Below are 24,880 nucleotides of genomic sequence, written 5' to 3' on the forward strand. Positions count from 1 at the left end.
GAATTCATGACAAAGCAAAACAAAAATTAAATGAATAACACAGAATAAAGGGATTAAGATAGGAGAAACAGAAGAAGAGAATGAGAGATAAAAACAAAAAGTAGCAGGATAGAAAAACAAGTATAAAAGACGATTTAAAAAATAGAATAGTCAAACCCAGCAACATTAATTGAGAGAGAGGAAGTATGTGAAGAAAGTCACAATTATGAAGCACTAGAAATAAGAAGGATTAGATTAAAATCACAATGTTATTTTAATGGGAAATCACTATGATCTAAAACTTAGAAAATACTAATGGCACAAAATATTAAAAATTATATTAATATCAAAATTAACTTAACACATTAAAAGCATATAACTAACAATTATAAAACTTTAAAAAAAATCTCCCAAAATGGTGCCAGAGAAAGATAATTTAGATGATTTTATGGAAAAGTTATGTCAAAATCATTCTTTTGTTAATAAAACTGCTTTAGAACACACACAATACTTTAGGAAGCTTACAAAAGATTGATCCAAAGCCTTCAAAAATATACAGAAGTACATTATATAGCAACTGTGTTTAGGATTATAGATTTAAAGATTCTCAAGAAAACACTACCACCTTTTGGCTAGTATTATATGAAAGAAGCAATATAAGATGATATAATGGACTGGGTCCAAGAAATTTAAGGGTGATTGTTTATTATGTTAGTCAGATTAATAGTTATGTTGATATATGACATGCATTTTATATGTATACATCAATTGTTCAAAGGAAAAGATCCATATGAATATCTTGAATGTTAGCCAAAGGCATTTAATAAAATTATAAAGTTCTTATAAATATTTTTTTATTTTAATATGCAAAAACAAAATTTATTTAAGATTTAATGAACACTCTCTTTTCTTATTGTCATACCTACTAAGACACATTCTTTCTATTATGATATAGTAAAACATCAAATAACTAAAATGAATTAATCAGAATCTTCAATTTATTAAATTGATTTTAGATTCTTTTTAGAAACAAATAGGAAAACCACAGGAAATTGATTTTTTTAAGAAAACATCCATTTGCTTTTAGGTTATTTTCTGACATAAGTACATACTTATTTCCTACCTCTCATCTCTGCTATGAGGTTTTGAAAGATGGCCTATGGCCTGAGAAATATTCAATGTTAAAAATTCAATTCCACTTCAAAATTCAATTAAGCTCACTCTATTATTTTACCAAGATGTTAATGTAGATCTTTATTTTTCTTATAAATATTTTGAATAGAGACTACTTCCTTATACAGTAAAGAAAGTCTTTACTAAAAACATTAATAGCAAAACAACAAGGAGAAATGGCACAAAGATTGGCAAGAAAAACAAAATAATCATTATGTACACATATTATTATTTCTCCGGACAATGCCATAAATGAAAAAAAATGCAACTGCAAGAAATTGAAATGCTTTTAAAACTATTAGAATAATTATGTGGTAAGGTGAATCTCTCCCTTATCTGTGATTTCAATGTGATTGCTACACATTCAATATTCAAATATCCAATTATGTACTTTTCCAAAAAATTCCCATCCCTTTAATTTCTTGTTAATGACCAGTCTCTATTTCCTTCCTTTCCCCATTAATTATCCATCTTTGCTAAAAGCTACATTAGAACCCCCACCTTTTTGCCTGATATTATTCTTCCCCCACGATCTTAACTACATTTGGCCCAGCCTAGGGGATTCCACTTTCTTTCTTAAATAGCAGCTGCTGTTCCTGTGCCCTTGCAAAACATCTCAAGGTAAAAAGATTGAGAGTCCTACTGTCTTTATCATGCATCTTCTGACCCTTATGCTTTCACCCGCACAAAGAAAAAATCCAAGCAAAACAAAATATCCTTCTTTGAAGCACATAGTATCTGGCTAACTCATTTTGTACTCCTTCCTTGGGGTATCCACAAACATCTGAGTTAATCCTCTCACTCAACTAAAGCCATACTCTTCCTTTCCACCCGAAATCCTACTGTTATCCAGGATGACTTCTGTGCCACAATCCTGGCCATTGCCACCAATTTGAACCACAACCTGGCTGCCAATTAAATTTTGTCCTCATCAGGGAAAGTCCTGTCTCTGAAATAACTCGATGACTTTACTGTCTCTCTCAATCTCCCATTCCTACATCTCCCAAACTCAACTCTTTCACATCATTTCTTCCACCTAATTGGAACACCCAAGGTGTTGGGTGTTGACTGCCAACATGCAAGTCACTTAGGAGCTTTAAGAAAATATGGATGCTTTTTGTCTCATCAAAGACCAATTGTTTCAGAATCTCTAGGTTTTGAATTTAGGCTCTGGTATTTTATAAAAGCTCCCCAAGTACTGTGTAGGCAGGTTAAGAACAACTGCCCTGGGGTATTGGTATCTCCACTCACATTTTTCTCTTTGCTGCCTTTCCTATTGAGCTTGGACTGCAAGTCTTATCACTCCAAATTGCCCTTTTGCCAATTGCCTTGATTCTATTCCTCTGTGATCCCTTTCACGTTTTCTACCTGGCAAAGCTTAAGCCCTCATTGAAAACTACTGCCTTGAGCTTCTAAACACTGATAGGGGAAAAACACATAACCCTGCATGCTGGTATTGTCACTAATTGGTAGCCATTAATATAAAATGATTCATGTGGCTGCCTTGCAGTCCTACTGTGTCTGCAATAAACTCAATTTTCCATTTCTCTGTTACACTATGTCAAACCATCTCCACTTGCTTCAAATCTCTAACCCCATCTTCTCTCCTAGATGTCCTTAAATGACAACTTTACAGTAAGAACAAAATCCTTTTAATGAAAATTCCCTGAACTTTCAGCTGCCACAGAATTAAACATACTTGGTTCTTCACAATAGTGTCTCTTGCATTTAATTGCAATGTGAGAAATGTCTCTCCTCCTATCCAAGGCTCACCTCTCAACTTGTTTGCTGAATCCCTTTGGCTGTTTCTCCTCAAAGGCTTTGCTTTTTTACTCATCCATAGGTAATTGGTGGAAAGAAACCAGTGACTGCCTGCATTTGAACCTGGGATCCTCATTTATTGAGTGACTTAGCTCTATTCAGGCTCATATTTTAACTGTAAAATGCAGATATGAAATGTAGCTATTTCATAGAGTTGCAGCGAGAATTGAAAAAAAAATTTATAAAGACCTCACAAAAGTAAGCATAATAAAAGTGCTTGACAAATTATCTCTTCCTTCACTCCTATATATTTCAAATCTACTACTACATTAATTTATAATCAGTATTTACACACACTCTTTGGGAAAAAAAAAAATCACTCCTACGTTCTTCCTCCAGTAACCAACATATTTTTTTCTTCCTATTCACAGCCAAACACATCAGGAAAGTCTGAATGTGGTCTCTGCTTCTGTTTCTCCTTTTCACTCCACAACCTTCCAAAATCTGGATTCTGTTTCCCCAACTCTGCTGATCCTGCTCTTGTCAATGTCAGCGATGATGGCCTTGTAGTTAAATCCAATAAACAATTTCCAGGCCTTATCTACCTGAACACTTGGCAGAGTTTGACACTATTGACTGCTTCCTTTTTCTTGAAATGCCCTCTCACTATGACTTATCTCTTACAGCACTCTCCTTACTTATCATATACTTCTCTGACCCTTTCATTTTTGCCTCTTTTGTGAGCATCTCTTTATCCTTGCCCTACCCTTTAATTATTGGCAATCTTCAGGACTCTGTTCTAAACCCTTTTACCTACTTATTTTAAATATTTTCCCTGCCTAATAGTTTCTACTTCCAGGACATCAATTTCCAACTATAGCCCGATAATTCTAATCTATAAACCTCCAGCTCAGATGAAGAGTGTGGGACAATGTTTAAGAACATGAATTCTGGAGACAGGAGACCCATGCTTAAGGCTTGAATTCTTATTCTGCTACTTACTTGGTATCTGGTAGAAAAGTTATTTAATGTGTCTAAGCTTCAGATCAGTTATTCGTAAATTGTTGAAAATTGTTTATTTTATGTAGTAATTAAGCATGTATACATTGCTTAAGAGAATCAGTGACATGTAGAAAATACTTAATACACTTTTTTCTATTTTTAATTGCCTCTACCTATAAATCTTTCTCTTGAATTTGAAGCTTGCATGCCAAATGGCTATTTGATACCGTCATTGTATTATCCCATGAAGCCCAGAAACTCAATGTCTGAATATATTTTTCCAAGTCTCTTTTTCTTCATGTGTTTCTTAATTCACTGAGTGGCATAGTTATCCAATAAGAACCTCATTCCCAACACTTTCCTGTTATTTAATATTATTTTGATTTTTGTACACTCATTATGTCACTCTTCTCTTTGTATTATTTATGCTTATTTCTTTTTCTTTGATCAATCCTCCAGAGATTTATCCATTTCAAAGAAATTTATCCATTCTTCAAAGAACAAAATTTGTTTGTTTTAAAAATAATTTTATAATTATTTCTCATTTTATCATGCTGTTAGATTTATTGCATCCTTTCTTTTTTTTTATGCTGAGGTTTTGTCTTACCTTCTTTAGTTGCACACTTAGCTCATTATTACTCAGATTTTCCTTTTTTATGTACAAGCACTTAGTAAATTTCCTTCTAAATAAAAGTTTTTATATAAAGTAGTTTTGCTACCATTCAGTTACAACAATTTTACATAATACGTGAGTTATGTAGAAGTATGTGTGCGTGATAACTTTTTTGCCACTAATAGCCTTGTGATCAGAGAATGTGGTTTTTATATTGACCATATTTTGAAATCTGTCAAAACCTACATTATGATCCAGTACATAGTATTTATAAATGTTTCAGGTGCTTGAGAAGAATCCATATTCTCTTATTCTTGGGTGTGGGACTCCATATAAGTCTATCAACTCTGGATTCTTAATGTTCTTCAAATTTTCTGTGTTTTCACTGATTATCTTTTCCAGTTTACCTATCAAGAATTGAGAAATTTAAAATGTTAAATTTGCCACAAAGATGAAGAAGTTGTTAACTTTCCTCAGAAGTTTTATCAACATTTTATTTTGAGATAGTTTTATTAGGAGCATAGTAATATGATAAATTTCACCTTTTATCATTACCTGATAAGGAATTATATCCCTAAACATGATTTTGATCTTAAGATATATTTTTTCTCCTATTAAAAATTTTATGTCAGCTTTTTTTAAAGTTATATTTGTTTCATAAATCTTTTCCATCATTTTACTTTAAGACTTTCCATGTCTTTATTTTTAGCCATGTCTCTATAGATAGCAAATAATGGCATTTTAAACATCCATTCTGATGTCTCTGTCTCTTATTTCATGAGCATAGTGCATTTATTAACTTTTGTGATTATAATGCATTGGGTCCATTTTTACCATCTTACTTTTCAATTTATATTTGTTTCCTTTTTACCATGATTCTTACTATTTTATAATTTTAGTTAATGTTTTATTCCTCATTTCATTATTTTCTGAATTTATATACCCTTGAAATTTTAGCAAGCAAATTTAGTTTTAGTAAGTTCCAAATTTAATAATGTCTTAACCCTCCTTCATAATAATTCAAGAATCAAAGAATTCTAAATTTGATCATTCTGTCCCTGACTTGTACAATATATATGCCCTGTTTTAATTTGATTTTCCTTCTTCCTTACATATATTATTTAGAATTTTCTTTAGTCCAGTTTTCTTTCTGATAACTTCTCGCCAGTGTTCATTTTCACTGGGCTTTATTTCACACTTTTACCCAAGACCGATTTTGCGACACCATTCTAAGTTAGCAGTCATTTCCCTCAGCACGTTCTTGCTACTACTTTTTGGATTCCAATGATGTTCTATTTATTCATTTGTTCTTCATTTGTTGGTTATCTGTACTTTCTCTTTGGCTACTTTTTAATTATTTAAATTATTTTTTATTTGAATATTTAAAAAATAGTTATGTTCTATTTTTTAAGTTGAAGACATTCTAACGTAGGACTCACTATAATAAGAACTAGAAGGCAAGCCACTACAAGGAACAGCATTCAGAGGAAAATGCATTTGGAATTAGAAGTCCAGATTTATGTCCCTACTATGTCACTTGCTAGTTGTGTGACCTCAGGCAAATCACAAAATCTCCTTAAGTTCCAGCATCTCGCTCTGTCAAGTGAGCATAACAATATCAACCTCACCGGGTTTCCAACAGGACAGAATGAGATAGCATAGAAACAGTTAATTCAGAGACATGCCCAAAAGTTTATGCCAAATCAGGAAGAGTACACTTACCCCCTAACTTGGGTCATCAGTTGTGAACTACACAAGCTGCTAGCGTTGCCTGGGTCCCGGAAAGCAGTCTGATGAGTTAAATCCATTAGTAATCAAAACAGCTTAAAATGTTGAGCACTTACTATGTCTCTTAGACTGCTTTTAAAGTTTTATCTTTATTCTTCTGAAGTTTCATTACAATATGTTACAGTTTTGATTCCTTTACATTTATCCTGCTTGAAGAAGATGTCAGTTCCTGGATTTGTAGATATATATTTACATCAATATTAGAAAATCTATTATCTCCTTAAGTATTGCCTCTCATCTAGTCTCTCAATCTGGGAATGAACTACATGTGTACTAAATCTACTTATATTGCCCTTTATATCTTGCAACGTCTCATTCACATTTTCTATCTTTTTTTCTCTGCTTTCTATTGACTACTTTTGGATATATTAATATATTTTGGTTCACTAATTTTCTCTTTAGCTGTATCCATTCTACTGTTTAATCTAGTAAATCAAAGTTTTAATTTCAACCATTATATGCTTAATTTTAGAAGTTACACAGTCTACAATGTATCTTTTCATTTCTATTATAATAAACTCTTAACTAAGTACTTCTAAGACAGCAGTTCCTATTTCACTATACCTTATGTACAGTGCTCTTCTATATTCTATGCCTAACATTTTCATCAACTTCATGAATTCTTGGTTTAATTACTTGTTTAATTATCTTTTCTTTTCTTTTCTTTTTTTTCTTTTCTTTATGCCAACCCTCAGATATAAGGGCTTGCTTTCCTCTGTTGAATATGTGTTTGTTGCTTAAACAGTGGGAGTCTTATGGGCATAAATTAAATGTTTTCTTTTATTTTTCTTTCTTTCTTTCTCTCTTTAATAAGAGATGGGGAATTTAGGGACCATTTCTTGCAAAATTGGTGATGCCTACGTTTATTGTAGGCTTTAGATGTTTTGTTGCAGTTATATTGCCTCTTCCTCAATCCACAGACCCAAGAAACTACATACTTATACCAATTTTTCTTTCAAATAAATGAAAAAATAAAAAGTTTTAAAAAGGTTAATAGTCTACTACTTCTCTCAATCCCTACTGGCAGTATTCCTGTTAGGATTACCACAGTCTCCTCCCTGAATTACGTGAACAGTTCCCTACTGTTTTTCTCTCAATCTTATTCACAGCCAATCTATTTTTTCCATGTAGTTAGAATTCTCTTACTAAAGTGCAAGTCTAAATACAATATTTAATAGCACAACATAGTGACTATAATCAACAATAGGTTAGGGTATACTTGAAAGTAACTAAAAGAGTAGAATTGGAATGTTCCTAACACAAAGAAATGATAAATGCCTGAAGTGATGGATACCCCAATTACCCTGATTTGATTAATTCACATTATATGCCTGTATCAAAACACCACATGAACCCAATAAAGATATGCAACTATCATATACCCATAATAATTAAAAATAAAAATTAAGAAAAAATATATATATTGCTGCTTAAAACCATCCAATGACCTCCATTTTCTTCAGATAAAAGTCTAAGCTCCTTGTTATTGTTTTCTCCTGCATAGAGTGATCATTGCTTACACTCTGATGTTATTCCCCGTTACTACTCCTACCCCACCTCTCACATTCTACTGTCTAGGTAATATAAACACTTAGTCTTCTTTCTCTATGTCATGCACTCTCTCCCCTCTTGACCCATGAGCATGCTATTTCCTCTTCCTGATATACTACATACTCACAGACCCCAACCCTTCTCTTAACCCCCCATTTCTGACTAACTATTACTGAATAGAGTCTACTTATTCTTTCATGGCTCAATTTAGATATAACTTCCTTCAGTAAATTTCTGAATGCCATACTAGATTAGGTATCCCTTCTAGATGCTCCTGTGGAACTCTATGTTTCTTTTACTATAGAACTTACCACACTTTATGGTAATTACTCTTTACTTGTTTGCATTCTCAACTAGACTCTATACTCCACGAGAACAAGTACGGTCTACTTTATTCATTATTGTGTCCCAGATATGTAGATGAGTGCCTTGCATTTGGATGCTCAATAAATATTTATTGAGTGAATGAATGAAAGTAAGGATAGTTTTATAAATAGTAAAAGAAGAGCTCTGAACAGAAACACAAATGAAATTTCCAGCTAACACACAATCTCCAATTCTTACTTCTTTTAAAATCAAATCTGAAGTTCAATAAAGATTTCTTAAATAAAATGCCTTGCATATAATAAAAGCTCAATATTTTTTAAAAAGATAAATAAAATATTTACTGGTAATAACTAGTGATATCCTTGCACTTTTCTAAATAAAGTTTACAGTGAAAATGAAATGATGAAAATATCTGGTTACTTGATGTGTTGTGATATTTCTTCTCACGATTTAAATACAGCAGAGGTCCATTTTCACATAAATGATCCTAATTGGTATTTGAATCCTGCCATTTTCAGTTTGTCACAGAGTCCAGCTCAACCACAGTATCCCACATGCTACACCACCCACTGTCTTTATCCATTTTGTTCTGTCAGAGGCAGATCAAGCATCCTCTGAGTGTAATCACATCAAAATCGATTTTCATGGCTGAGAGAAAAATAATGGAAATTTCTCTAATGTAGTAAATGTATGTGTTCCTTTTGGTTAACCAAAATAGACTACATATCAGACCTGTCAAAATTAAGTTTTCTTGATTCAGTGCTCCTCCACTCACTTGTATACAAATTACAAAGGCATACTGTGGAGCACCATGATGCAATCTGCCTGCTCCTCTGGACTGCTCCTTCATCTCCCTCCACTGAACAGTCTCACCAAGTTTCCAAGCTACAAGTCTATCGGTAGTCTGAATCCCTAAATGACCTGCTCCATGTGAGGATCATACATTAAACCTATCACTATTTAGTTCAATAAATTCTCCCATTATGAGATGTTTCCAAACCGTAACAATGGTAACATTTGGATGGGCTCAGAACCAAATTCAAATACCATCCTTTGGACCCTTTCCAGATCCCGGTTTTCCTTTCTATAATCATTTGGACCAAAGAATCACAATACTTTCTTAAATATCAGTGTTCATTTCTTTGAAGACATTCAAGGTAATCAACCATGTTCAAATGACAAGATCCCAATGAGGTAGTCATTTCTACCTACACTATTTATATGATATTCTTTCAAAGCAGATACATCTTGAAAATACTTGCAGAATTTTTTTTATGGTTTCTTGGTAAATGCAGTCACAATTGCATGATGTTACTGGGAGTGAATTTTATCTTACCTGAATGATTCAGATTAACTGTCTACTTTCTTTTAAGAATAGCAGTTCCCTACTAAATTTTGACTACCAAGGTAAATAATTGGTAATGTTTTTATTACTAAGGACAGAATGAGGTTCAATATGTTCAAAAACAAACTCAAAATACAATTCTGAGAGTTGCTGACAAACAAAAGGACCATTAGTTTAATAAACCATTTTTTTCTTAAATTAGCATGCAGCAGCCATTTAGAACCAGCAAGAAGTAAGCCCACAACTACTTCAAGCTGGACATGGTGGCTCATGCCTATAGCCCAGCTACTTAGGAGACTGATGCAGGGGAATTTCTTGAGCTTAGGAGTTCAAGATCAACCTGGGCAATATAACACAACCGTGAATCTATTTTAAAAGGAGAAGAACTACTTAAATTTCAGCATAGCTAATGTATTATGGTAAAATGATAGATTTAATTTTTTTACCTAAAAGAAGTAAGAATGAATATATGCTAAAATGTACATCTTATAATAAAATGCCAAGATGAGTTCCAAAGAAACTCCAAACAGTGTGGATACTCCTCTAAAAATATAAAGTAAGCTTTCCTAATATCCATCTTCTTTTAAAATCAATCTTAATTTCTTAGTTCTGTTTTCTTCATTCAAAACTAAGTCTTCTAAGGCTCAAATGAAAACAAAATTAATTTTTAGAGTTTGGTAGTCATGAACAGCAATGAGAAATTGGTTTGCATCTTCTGGTAGTAGAAAACTTGTTAAAAGTCCAATTGCTATTTTAAACTTCTGGGATTTCTGAACAAGGTATCATGATGACATATGTGAGCAACCAGTGATTGTATTCTTTATTTAATATCCAAATTCAGTAATCTTTAATCATTTTATTCTATAATTCATCATATTCAATGAGATTATTTTTTAAAAGCAGAAAATGTGGGATAGTTGAAAAAATATTGAATAAAGTTAAGATATCTGTAGAGATCTTTCACCTCCTTGATTAAATATATTCCTAGGTATTTTCCTTGTAGCTGTTGTGGAAGGCATTGAGTCTTTGATTTGATTCTCAGCTTGACTGTTATTGTTGTATAGGAATGCTACTGATTTGTGTACATTAATTTTGTACCTTGAGAGTTTACTGAATTTATTTATCAATTCCAATATGAGATCATATCATTGGCAAAGAGCGATAGTTTGACCTCGTATTTCCTCATTTGGATACCCTTAATTTCCTTCTCTTGCCTGATTGCTCTGGCTAGGACTTCCAGCACTAACTGGTGACAGTAAGCATACTTATCTTGTTCCAGTTCTGAGTAGGAATGCTTTCAACTTTTCCCCATTCAGTGTGGTGTTGGCTGTGGGTTTGTGACATATGGCTTTTATAATTTTTAGTTATGTTCCATCCATGCCTATTTTGTTAAGAGTTTTTATCATAATAGGGTGCTGAATTTTGTTGAATGCTTTTTCTATGTCTACTTGGATGATCATATAATCTTTTCTTTTGCTTCTGTTTATGTGGTGAATCACATTAATGGATTTACTTATGTTGAACCATCCTTGGATCCCCGGGACAAAGCCAACTTAGTCGCAGTGGACTATTTTTTCAATGTTCTGCTGAATTTAGTTTGCTAGAATTTTATTGAGGATTTTGACTTTTATATTCATAATTGACATTGGTCTGTAGTTTTCTTTTTGTTGTTGTTGTGTCCTTTCCTGGCTTTAGTGTCATGGTGATATTGGCTTCATAGTATGAGTTGGGGAGGATGTCTTCCTTCTACATGTTATGAAATAATTTCTGCAGTATGGTACCAATTCTTTATGGGTATGATAAAATTCTGCTATGAAACTATCTGGTCTGGGACTTTCCTTTGCTGGAAGATTTTTTTATTGTTGCTTCAATTTTGTTGCTCATAATCATTCTGTTCAGGAGTTCTATTTCTTCGTGATTGAGCCTTGGGAGGTTGTGTGTTTCCAGGAATTTTTCCATTTTTCCAACATTTTTGAGTTTACGTACATAGAGATTTTTATAGTATTTACAGATTACATTTTGTATTTCTGTAGTATTAGTTGTAATGTCTCCTTTTCCATTTCTAATCAAGCTTATTTGAGTCCTTTCTTTTCTATTTATGGTTAAGAGAACTATGAATCACTAAGGAAGGAAATTGCAGATGATGCAAACAAATGGAAAAACATTGTGCTCATGGGTCAGCAGAATCAACATGTTAAAATGTCTACACTAGCCAAAGTGTTTTACAGATTCAATGCAATCCCCATCAAAATACCAACATCATTTTTTTCAGATCTAGAAAAAATAATTCTACACTTTGTTTGGAGCCAGAAAAGAGCCTGAATAGCCAAATCAACCTTAAGGAAAAGGAACAAATCTGGAGGCTTCACTTTACCAGACTTTAAGCTATACTACAAGGCTATAGTAACCAAAACAGCATGGTACTGGGACAAAAACAGAGACATATAGATCTATAAATCAGAACAGAGAACCCAGATATGAATCCATTCTTATATTGCCATCTGATCTTTGAAAAGGAGACAACAATATGCACTACGGAAAATAATCCCTATTTAATAAATGGTGCAGGGAAAATTAGATAGCCACATATAGAAGATTGAAACAGGATTCGTCTCTCTCACTACTCACAGAAAATTAATTCAAAATAGATAACAAACTTAAATCTAAGACATGAAATTGTAAGAAGTATAGAAGAAAATATTGGAAAACTCTTCTAGATATCTGCCTTGGCAAAGAATTTATGAAGAAGGCTGCAAGTGTAATCACAGCAACAACAAAAATAAATAAATGGGACTGGATGAAATTAAAAGACTCTTACACAGCCAAGGAAACAATCAACAGAGCAAGTAGACAACATACAGAATGACAGAAAATATTTTCATGTTATATATTCAATAAAGGGCTTATAATAAGAATCTACAAAGAGCTCAAGCAAATCAGCAAGAAAAAACAATCAAATCACCCCATTAAAAAGTGGGCAAAAGAATGAACAGAAGTTTTTCAAAAGTATATAGACTAATGGCCAATAAACATATGAAAAAATGTTCAACATCACTAATCATCAAAGAAATAAAAATTAAAATCATAAGACATCACCTCACCTCACTGTAATAGGTGATACGACACTGAGATGTCACCTAAATCTAATGATAATGGTTTTTATCAAAAAGTCCCAAAACAGTAGATGCTGGCATGGATGCAGAGAGAAAGAAACACTTATACACTGTTGGTAGGACTGGAAACTAGTGCAACCTCTAGGGAAAATAATATGGAAATTCCTCAAAGAACTAAAAGTATACCTACCATTTGATCCAGCAATCCCACTACTTGGTATTTATTCAAAGGGGAAAAAAAGTCGTTTTTATCAACAAGACACTTGCAATAGAATATTTATAGAAGCACAATTCGCAATTGCAAAGATGCGGAATTAACCCAAATGCCTTTCAATTCATGAGTGGATTAATAGAATTTGGTGTATGTACACTATGGAGTACTACTCATCCATAAAAATGAATTAATACCTTTTGCAATAATCTGGATAGAACTAGAGACCATCCTCCTAAGTGAAGTATCACAAAAATGGAAAAATAAATGCCACAGGTGCCCATTATTAATTTGAAACCAACTGATCAGCACACACGTGCACAAATGGAAATAAAACTCAATGGAAATCATGCAGGTGGGAAAGGGGAGAAAGGGGTGGGTGAAACCATACCTAACAGGTACAATATATACTATCTGGGTGATAGATACACTTATAATTTTGACTCAAGCAGTACAAAAGCAATCCTTGTAACCAAAACATTTGTAATCCCATAATCTGAAATTTAAAAAAGAAAAATTAGGAAATCTGTGTTTCAGCTTAAACTTCTTGAATCATGTCCACCAAATAAATCTGATCTGGCAGGGAACAAATCCTTTTTACTATTCCTTTTTAAATCTTTAAAGAGCCAATTTTCTTGAGTTCTAATGCTATATGTGGCTATCAAAGTATTCCTTATAGTATTTTCATCTTTAAAATCATTGAAGAAATTATTTTTGCCATTTTTGAGGCATGTGGAGCTCTCTTTGAGGCACTTAGGATTTGAAACACTTAATGACAGTTTTTTTATGGATATTTGATAATTAACTGTTGACTGAAATGAGATCTGAACTTGTTTTGGTAACATTGTCCCTCAAAGGGTGATGAAAATATTATACAGAGGCCAACCTAACCAGGGTGATAAGAAATCCATTCATAGCCCCTAACAGACTTTCAATTCTAGACATTCCAGCTTCTGGGTGGCATGTCTGATGCAACACACATTAGCATAATCAATAGGGAAATTGATCCAGTACAAAGATGAGAAGGAAGAACTGGCAGGAGAGTTTGCTTCATGAAGCACAGATTAGAAAAACATAATTTCTAGCTATTAGGTAACAGTAGAAATTTCTTTACCTGCTCATACTTTCATAATGAAAAATTTCCTTCACAGTCTGTAAACTTTTTCTAACTAGGCAGCAGGATAAATCAATATAGTAAATTTCATTATCGTATGATTCATTAAATTGTAGATACCTTGGTAGTTGTGTGTCTGTATATTTCAATATATGCCCAAATCATACACTGAAGTCCTGGTAATGCCTGGTTAACAACTGTGAGAACTCAATACATCAACATTATTACATGTGCATTATATGTGTTTTATGCATTTAATGAAGTTGTTAAATGGACATTCACTCACTTATTTACAAATATTTATTGAGCATTTACTCTTTGCCAAGTACACTGCTAGAAGTTCTCATTTAAATTCCATATTAACTTTGCAATGGCACAAGTTGGGGATATTTCTGTTATTTTGCTGTGTGAGTTCAAATTCCATTTCATCACTTACCTGCTACATGAACTTGGACAAATTGCTGAATCTTTCTGTGATACATTTTTCTTATCTGTAAAATTAGAATAATAACATGAAAAGTTATAGAACCTTTATAATGATTAGATGAAATAATATATTTAAGTGTTTAGTGTGGCAAATTATAAGTGCTATACATGGTAATTGCTATTATTTTCTTCATTTTACATACCGAAAGCTGAAACTATAGAAGAGAAGTATAGGTAATAAGTAGAGGAATGGGGATTTAGACCTTATTTTGTTTTAATTGAAAGCCTTTATTTTTTCTTATAGTTTTACAAATGATTCTTAACAACATAATGCCTAGGCATCATCTAAAAAAGGCAAAGAGTACTACAAGACAAAACAAATGCCAACAAAAGCGACTCTTTTCCTTTTCCTCTTCACTCTTAATTCCCATAACATCTTAATATTTCCATTTCTGGATTTATTAATTTTAGGTACTTTTCATTATCTTTTTATAATAAAATATGGAGACTTAACACTCAAATGTCCTCACTATCCACTTTGCATTCTTTCATTTACCCAATGTAGTTATATCAAAATTATTCTGATAAAGCAAGTTTCCGAGTTTGCAATATAGCTGCTAAGTAATTATTTTCACTCCTGAGCCAAGTCAAGCACTATATTTCAATTATCTTTCCTATGCAATATTTTGTTTTGTTCCATGCTTTAATAAATGGTTTCCTTGAATTATATTTTGCATAACCTTCTGTGTCCCTATCTTTAATCTTTCTTAAACTCTACAAAAATATGAAACCACTTTTTGATCCTCTTTTTTATGTGATCAAACATATTAGGTCATCTATTTATTTCTCCATTCACACTGGAGACATTGTTCCTGAAGATCTTCATCCTCCTCTTCCATTCTCAATTCATTGGGTCTCAGGCCTGGAATGCTGTTTTCATGCTGAGGTTGCCCTTCTCCCGACTTCAAGGTGAATCCACCCTTTCTGGATTCCTGGTCTTCTTTCTTGATTACTTTCTTGTTTTGATGAAACACATTCTGAGATGCTGGAACAGTTGCCTAAGAAAAGGCGCCTGGGCAATAAATACAGTTGACCCTTGAACAATATAGGTTCAAACTGCACGGGTCCACTTACACGTGGATTTTCTTCTCTCTCTGCCACATCTACGATAGCAAGACCAAGCCCTCCTCTTCCTCCTTCTCCTCAGCCTACTCAAAGTGAAGATGATGTGGATGAAAACCTTTATGATAATTCATTTCCACTTAATGAATAGTCAATATATTTTCTCTTCATTGTGATTTTCTATATAATATTTCTTTTCTCTAGCTTAATTTATTGTAAGAATATGTATACAATACATATAGCATACAAATATGTGTTAATCAATTGTCTATGCTATCGGCTGACTTCCAGTCAACAGTAGGTTACTAATAGTTAAGTTTTGGGGGAGTCAAAAGTTAAATGTGGATTTTTAACTGTGCTGAGGGGGAATCAGTGACAGTAACCCTCATGTTATTCAAGGGTTAACTATAGTTTGAAAGCTTATCTTTACAAAAATGTCTTTCTTCTGTTGTCTTATATTTGATTGGTAGTTTAACTGTATATGAAATCCTATGTTGATTTTTTTTTCAGAATTTTGAAAGCATTATTCCATTGTCATTTAGTTTCTAGTTTTGCTTAAGATGTCAATTGACATTCTACTTCTCTTTCCTTTCTGTATGACTTGTTATTGTCTCCAGGGGAGTATTTGGATTTTAGTTTATTCTAGTTTTATGTATTTTATGATGATATGCCTTAGTGTGGATCTTTTTTCCTCTTTCTTTCATTTTTTTCCTTATTGTTTTGCATACAGGTGGGTCTTCAATTCTAAAAAATTTCCTTGCACTATTTCTTAGATAATTTTCTCTTTTTAGTTTTACCTTGTGCTTTTTTTTTTTTTTTTTGGAATTCATATTAGTCAGATGATGGACTTCCTGGATTGTCATTTATTATAAAAGAAATCTCTCCTTATATATATTTTTTCAAAATCTTGATCTTTTGCTTCTACTTTCTTAAATATTCCTGTTGAATTTTAATTAAAGCTGTCTTTTCAAGAGCTGTTTATTATTCTATAATTATTTCCATTTAGAATCACCCTGTTCTTATTTTGGGAATGCAATATCTTCTCTTATCTCTCCAAGGTTACAAATTCAGGGTGATTTGCTTGTTTGTTTTAAGATTTTTCCTGCTTGCTGTTTGATCCTACTTATGGTAAGTTCCCTCCAACTATTGTTTGTTTAATCTCCTTTCATGCTGAAGTTTTCCATACATGTCTGGTGATACTACCCATTCATTTTTCAAGTTAAAGCATTAAAGGGATTATTGGAAGTTCTGGGTGAACAAGGCTTCACTGCAGAGTGATTAAGACAGGATCTTAGTAGTCTTTGCCTTTATGCATCCAAATGTTCATTCCTGTACATTTTTCCAAGCACTTCCTATGCCCATTACTTGCTTAGTTGTCATCTTTATATTTCCCAAGAAGAAGCTTCCAATTCATTCTGTCTATAAAAGACAATAGTGAGGGATGGATGAAGAAGACAAAGTTCTGAGATCTAACAAGGAGAAGGATGAGGGTCTTATTGTATAATATGGAGACTTTTCTTAATATTTTTATTTTCAATACTGTGCTTCTTATCTACAAGACCTGGAAAATCTTGATTTTAACTTCTCCACATAGCAAGCTTTCTCCAGTTACAAGTAAGCAGGATAGTTACCCAGATACGCAGGATGAAGAAAGTCTCACGAATCTAATTGCTCCTTCTTCAAACATTAAACCAATTCTAGGCCATACAGAAAACTTCTAAGGTAGCTGATGACTCAAATTCCTGAGCTTTTTAAGATTCTGCAACACGGACTTGCTCCTTCTCATATGACATCTCCTCAACTATAGGCAATTACCATTCTCATTAATTCTCAGATAATTTTTTCATATTTTAACATTTTTGAAAGAGGTCAATCATATTGCATTTAATAGCATTATGGCAGATTATATTTTCCAAAGAAAGTTGTAAAAGTATCTTCCATCACATGTTCTTTTTATATCATGACTATGCCATTCTTCCATCAATACATGGAATGTATGTCTTCTTGTACTGAACCTGGTTGAACCTTTGTGACTGCCTCAACCAGCAGTGTACGGTACAAATGAGGCTATGTGACTTGAACATAGGTCACAAGGAGCTATGGCTCTTCCCAGCTGTCTCTCTTGATATATTTGCTTTTGTAACTCAGCTACCATGCTGTTGAGTAAGCACAGGCTATATATATAGGCCACATGTAAGTGTCCTGGCCAATAAGTCCAGCTGAAGTACCACATGGCAGCTAGTATTAATCATCAGCATCCATGTGAGTGAAGACTTTGAGATAACCCGAGCTAATCACAATTGTCTGAAAAACCCTGCGCTAGCTAGGGCCAGTCAACCCCCTGAAGTGAAAATGATGATAATGAAAATACTATTGTTGATTTAAGTGACTATGATTGGGGTGGCTTGTTATACAGCAATAGATAACTGGACATTTATAATCATAAATTAAAAAATTATAATTAGCAGTGATTTTTATTCCTTAATGAAACAAACTAATGGTGTATCTTATAGTCAATAACATCATAAATTCAGAAAATGTACTGGTATTATATTTTCTGTATTGCTAACTTCTCTTCTGCTTTCTATGCTCCAAATATTTATTTTCATCTCTGGTTTACCAGTGGTTCCCCAGGTGGTTTTATTTCCCTTTTTCATTCTACTTTTAGTGAGATTTTTGGGAGGAGATATGGTAAGCATGTGTTCCATCTGCTATGTATAGCTGAGCTCATCATGTTGTATGTGAGCTTCCATGTTTTTTAGCTATAGTATTAACATTGATGGCTACCTAAAAATTAGTGTTGTGTCTTTTTTTTTCTTTTTGGATCATTACCCAGGTCTTATATCTGTACTTTAGTGATACAAGATTCGTACTTTTCAATCATAGGCTCAATGTAGTCACTCTGCACACATAATAGAAATATAAACAAAAAATGAACTAAACATTAATTTGCTAGAGCCATTTTCTAGGGCCTATCACACCCTTGAGTGGCAATAAGCAAGTCAATATAACTTTCTTATCCTCAGTTTCCATAGGGACAAAATAGAAATATAAATTCTAACAGGAATTTTAGGTGATAATTTAATGAGACAATATATGTGAAACTTTTTATTACAGTGCTTAACACATAACTTATCCATAATAAATAGTGGCTTACTATGAATCCCTTAATAAAACTTTCTTCATTATTCTAATTGGGCAGTTATAAATTAAATTTTAAAAAGCATGAAATATCCCTGAACTATTTATGTTGTTGAGTTTTTTCAGAGTATTTTGTACACTAATTTCTCATCAGGAATGTACTTAATTATAGAATTGCTTTCTGTATTTCCAGCATCTATTCCCTCTTTTCTGGTAACAGCAGTTCAATGTTCCTCATTCGCTACAGTTTTGGTAAATTGATCAGTCATGTCTCCCTCTGGTAAGGGTAGATAAATGGTGCAAGCTAGGACATAACTAAGTTCTCTACCAAAATTTTCATATTGAACTGAGCAACACCGAGTTTGAAAAAGGCCACATTCTACCCATCTGCAGGATAGCACTTGGAAGAAACTGCCTATTAATTCTTGTTGTCTAGATTCCTGGAATTGCCTTATCTTCCCTTGCTGATATATGTTTGCCTAGCACTTCCTTTGAATCTCTGACTAATTCTACCTTACTAATTACACTTCTGATTTTGCTCAAATTAACCAGAATTTGTTCCTGCTACATGGAACCAACAACTACCAATTGATGCGTTGATATTCTGAGATTTCATTGCAAAGAAAGGGACAAGCCATATTTGCAGATAAATCTGACGATATGAATGAGCTTAGTTTAAACAGCTTATTGTTTTCCATATCCTCTCTGTAAAGTACTTCCTCATTTTCAGGATAAGCTGTTCCTATATACGTTAAAGCTAGCTTATTCATTTTCCATTTCTTTGAGATTTCACCATAACCAAGGACACATAAAGATGTGTTGGGAACATATGAAAGCAAACCCTCAATAGAATAAGATGAAATGGCCATAACTTGAAAGAGAAATTTGTTTCAAATAAGATAACTAAATTTGTCTTCACTGGACAGGTAAACATGTTAAATACACTTATCTAGGAATCTGGTTGGGCCATCTTCTGTAATTCACTTAACTCATAATCTTAAATCCATGCATCACTTGGAGGTTTTCTCCCTCTACAAACATTTAGTTGGCATGGTAGTAAACAGAAGCACGTCCTTTGTGAGCTGTTGCTTAAATAAAACACAAGGGACACATTCATATGATGGGCCTCTGAACACATTGCCAAATTATAATTATCTGTAAACAAAGACCAGAAACCCAGAAAAGAATCTATTAGTGTTGCCATGCCTTCTTAAAGCTCTTCCTTTGATTCTTTCTATTGCTACTCAGTCACATTATTACCAGCTGATGGGTGGCACAGATGGCTCGGAGCAGAGAGGTTTGTTTCTGTCATGGTTTGCACTATTTCTTCTTGCCTTTTTTTTTGTGTGTGTGTGTGTGAAGTTTTGGCAGATTTCAATTTCCTTTACTTCTTGGATAATTGTTCTACTACATTTTTTGTTGTTTTTACTTAATTAGTTAGAATGTGGTTATGTGTCTAGGGCGCTTGCCTGGCTGCCTTTGAACTCATGGTAACAGGAGACTGCTCTATTTATTTCCCTTCTGCTGTTTGTTTGAAAAATGTTCTGGACCATTTGGCTTTTACAATGTGGCAAGAAGCTGACCCTGAGTATTCCAGCCTTGGTATCTGAGCACGGGTACATATGGTATCTTTGGCTTTCTAACACTGTCTCAACTTCAGTCTTTCCCTTCCTGTTCTTCCTCTTCTTTTCTCTCTCTCTCTCTCCCGTTTATCTCCATACACACACATGTGCATGCACACACACACACACACACTCACAGAGAAATACACATTTATTTGCATGGCCATTTTGATCATTACTACGTATGAGAGAAGTTCAATAATGCATAGTAAAGCTATCAGCCCCAAACTCTCCTGCTTCAGATTACTTTCCAATTTCCACTTGTGCTATTTCTGTTTATTTTCTTTCTTTCCCTTCCATTATCCTTATGAATTCCCCTGCATTGCTACAATCCTTAGATTGCCTCGGACGTTGCAGAATATCATAACAGAAGCTTCTGGCTTCTCCTACATTCATGAATCCACAGAAAGTGCTAGGGAGAGTTCAATGACACCACCTTTGCCCCTGTTCTCATGATCTTTGATAGAAATGGTCCAATGCCGGCAAATGGTACAGACAGATTTCTCTCTGCCCAAACTTTCATCTCTTTCACACTTCAAGAATCAATTACTGGTCCTAGTATTATTTTATTTCACCTTCCTGAAAGTTTCATTCAATATACTCTGCTTTTTACAATTTACATATATTGAAAAGTTCATAGGCAATTAATCTGTAGAACATGTGAATATACAGTATTTCCATGGAGTTCCCACTATATCCTTTATATGTGAGTCTCAGAAATATATTTCAGAGTAAGGACCAAAGGGGCTTTTAGGAGAATAGTATGTCATTAACTCACCTTCTGGCATTTTAACTGTTATCAACTGTACAGTTTAGTTTTATTACAACAGACATTATTGTGATAACTTTTCCTACTTTATCTTTGCAATTTATTGGAGCAGTTAATTTCTCAAAAAGTAAGAGCATTTTTTCTCATTAGAAATTCCTTCATGGCCTCTTTAATACATGTTCCTTGCTATTTAGAAGAATTGCTGATAAGTGATTTTGACTTGTATCCTCAATAATGTGAGATGTTTAACAGAAACTTGGCAAACCACTTAGGGGCTGAAGCCATTTCTTAAAACCAGCCCCAGTTGATTAATTTCTGTCCCATTACTGCCATCAACATTCAAAAAGTTCCCAGATAACAATGGCCAGTCAAATATACTTATGAACTTCCTAAGTACGAAGTGTTACTTTTGTTTAACGAATTATACTTACCAAAGAATGATATTCTTCTTTTTGATTATTTAATTTCAGTATTTGACAGCATTGAGTTTTAAGAACTGGATTTATTAGCTCATGGTAAGTGATATTTCAATTATCCCATAAATACATGCTCTGTATAACTCCAAACCATATAACTCAATTATCTTTTTTGATACAATCAACCAGCCAAAATCAGTCTCCCTTATTTTTGTTCACATTGAAACTCATCCATCTGTGAAAATTGTGTCCATATATTCTCTTTTTTAAATATACTTTTACATTTTTATATTTTTCTTTTCTTTTTCTTATTTTTATTTTTTTATTTTTTTGGATTTTGATTTTCCACGTTGATTTGCCCGGTTGTTGTTTCCTGGTGGAATTCTAGCAGAGAAATGAAGAAAATTTACATCTGGGAACATGCCAAGAGTGGCAGCCTTCGGAATCAAGTAAGAAGCAGGACGATGGACAAGAACTCAGTGTTCTAAGTAGGACAGCTACTAAAAAAGGTAAAGGAAAGAAAAGGTTGATATTAATTGTGAAGAGGAGATGAGGAACTAGCTACACCTGCCTAATATGAAACCTGTTTATAAACATTACTTTTAGATTTTTGTTACGTTTGTCTTTCCACGGGGAGCAGTTTTCTTATAAACCCACACAGTGGTCCACATTCAGAGCTAAGAGATTCTATTTTCTTCCTCCTAGGTTTATAGCTAATAGTTTTGACTAGTGAATTTTTGTAAGTCCAGTTGGGTAAGTCGATGCTGAATAACGCCATGGTCTTAACAACCAGCCCAGCATTAATGGATGTTTACCATATGCCTACAGAGCTAAAGATATTTTACACACGGTATTTTATTTGCTCCTCTCTGGTGTACTTTATGGTAACTATTCTTGTCATTATCTTATAGTTGAGAAAACTAAGACTTGGAGAAATGTACTTTTTCCAGTTCACACAGGCAGCAAGTCACCAAGGTCTTTGCATTTAGGTCTCATCCACTCTGTACCTAAATGCCTGAGGACACCTGCTCTGCCACCTCTGCTCTCCCAGCCATATGTCCACTAGGTTTGTACTTAATGCTTTCCAATTTGAACAAAAATCATAATAAAGTATGGGTGTACTCCTTAATTTAAGTTCTAACGTACATTTATTTCATTGGAAAACCCACTTTAGGCTGTCACTCAAATTTTAATACAAAGTCCATTTATTATTAGCATCGTATATTTTTAAAACTCTAAGGATCCTGAAAGGCTTGGTAAGTGGGTAATTTTAACATCTCTCAGAGTGCTGTGCTCAAGACCCACAGAGTCCTGCTTCAATTAACTTATGCTAAGAATCCAAACCCAGACAAACAGCAGAGCCTAAAGTAAGTCCTCCACTGAGTGCAGGTAAGTTTTGTGGACTTTTCCTGAAAGAGATAAGTTTCAACAATACTTCTTGAATATTAAGTAGAAAACCAGCCCTGGCCTTTGCAAAAGCGTGAACCAACACCCAAAACTGAGTCTCTATGACACACACACAAAAATTTATAGAGAAACTGAAAGAAAAATGTAGAAAATTAGGAAAACCACAAAAGAAGAAATCAAAGAATCATCCCATTTTTGCCAGGTAACACAAAGGGAGTACTAGAGTTTTTCAAAAGATGCATGATTGACTGCCAGAATGGAAGACAAAAGCAACTTTGATATCATTATTCTGAATGGCTGATGAAAGAGCTATAGATAGTTATTGACATCCCTAAATGGCTCCCTGTACTGATGCTGCCTGAGTATCAGGGAAAAAGCTAAGGCATGGTTCAGCCTCTAATTCTACACATCAAACCACAGGGCATTTGGACAAATCTTTACACCTTCATAAATTTCTGAAGATCAGAGCTAGTATAATTCTGCTAATATGTATTTGTCAAGTCCAACTCCATCATTTAGCAGATAAGGAAACTAAGTTTCATGAGATGAACTGAAGTGACTTGGCTCAAATCACAATGGGCATGGGTTCTAAGACTGAGTACTTTACTATTTAGGATGCTGGGTAAGCTGCTGTAGCAAAAAATTCCTAGAACATACTGAGTCATTAACACTCTAGAGCAGGGTGATTACAATGTTCTCCAGAGACCCTGCCACTCTGAACATGTGGTTGCCAAAGTTTACCTCAACTTCATCATCTCTACCCAGTGGGAAGTGACAACATTCACCATTACCTGAACCCTGTGATCTTGGAAAAGAGTGAAGGTTAAGAAATCAGCCCATCCTTTTGTATGCTGGGGCATAAAGAATGACCCTCTTCCATATGAGTTAAATAAGATGCATGGATTCTCCCTTGTTTGCCTATGATAAGGCTAGATAAAAACTCTAAATTCCAATTCTTTGCCTTATAAATTATTAGCTGAATTGCTTATCTTCATGATTAATAAGAACAAAATGTTTGATAATCAAACTTTAGTTGAGTTTCTCACCTTCCCTTAGGCCCTTAATTTTGACTAATAATCAGCCTGAGTCAGCACAAATCCCTCCTAAACTGCCCCCAGCCCTGAAAACAGGCTTGTATCACAGTGAAATGTCCTGTGATCTGCTATGGAATTATATAACCCTTACATCTCACAGCCAGTTATTTGTAGCCTCGTTCCCTTGTCTCAGTAAAAAAATAACCCTATTTTCCTAACCTTTGAGATATTGCTGATCTTATGGTCAGAGCTTTACCTCTATTGCAATAGTCCATTTCCCCCTCCATCTCTACCCTTTTCAAGTAAAGTCTCTCCTTACTAAGTCCAGATTTTTTTTATTTGATAGAAAAACATAGCTCAGAAATTTCAATATTACCTTATAACCACCTCCCATCAAGAAGTAGGTTTGAATCCTGGTCTGTCATGTGTCAGCTCTATGATCTATGTCAAATTTTCCCTTCCTTATGTGCCAGTTTCTTCATTTAAAATAATGACAAAATAAAATCTGCATCATAGAGTTTGGGGAAATACCAAATGAGAAAATGCAGGTAGAGTGCTTAGTATTCTGTCTCCACACAATAAGTGATCACCCAATAAATTATAGTCTATCATATGTAAGAATAATGCCTGGTATTTTTGACACGTATTATCTTTAGAAACTTCTACAGTGACATTATAATATTATTTCAATATTATTATTATTATTTTATAGAATAGGAATTTGAAGCTCACTAGGATTGAGGAACTAGTTTGACTATAATTATCAACTCTTCTATGTTACATCATGCCATTTCTTAACTTCTGGAGTATATTGCATGATTAACTGAGTTCAAGGGGAAACCGCCTTTTGTATTATTTAATTATTACACTCCAATAAAATGTAAAGATATGCTTCTCTAATAGTGCATACAAAAGAAATAAAAGTATTACTTATTTTTCTCTAAATTAGTCATTGAGAAACAAAAG

This window comes from Lemur catta, chromosome 4 (assembly GCF_020740605.2).
Source record: "Lemur catta isolate mLemCat1 chromosome 4, mLemCat1.pri, whole genome shotgun sequence".
Taxonomy (NCBI): Eukaryota; Metazoa; Chordata; class Mammalia; order Primates; family Lemuridae; genus Lemur; species Lemur catta.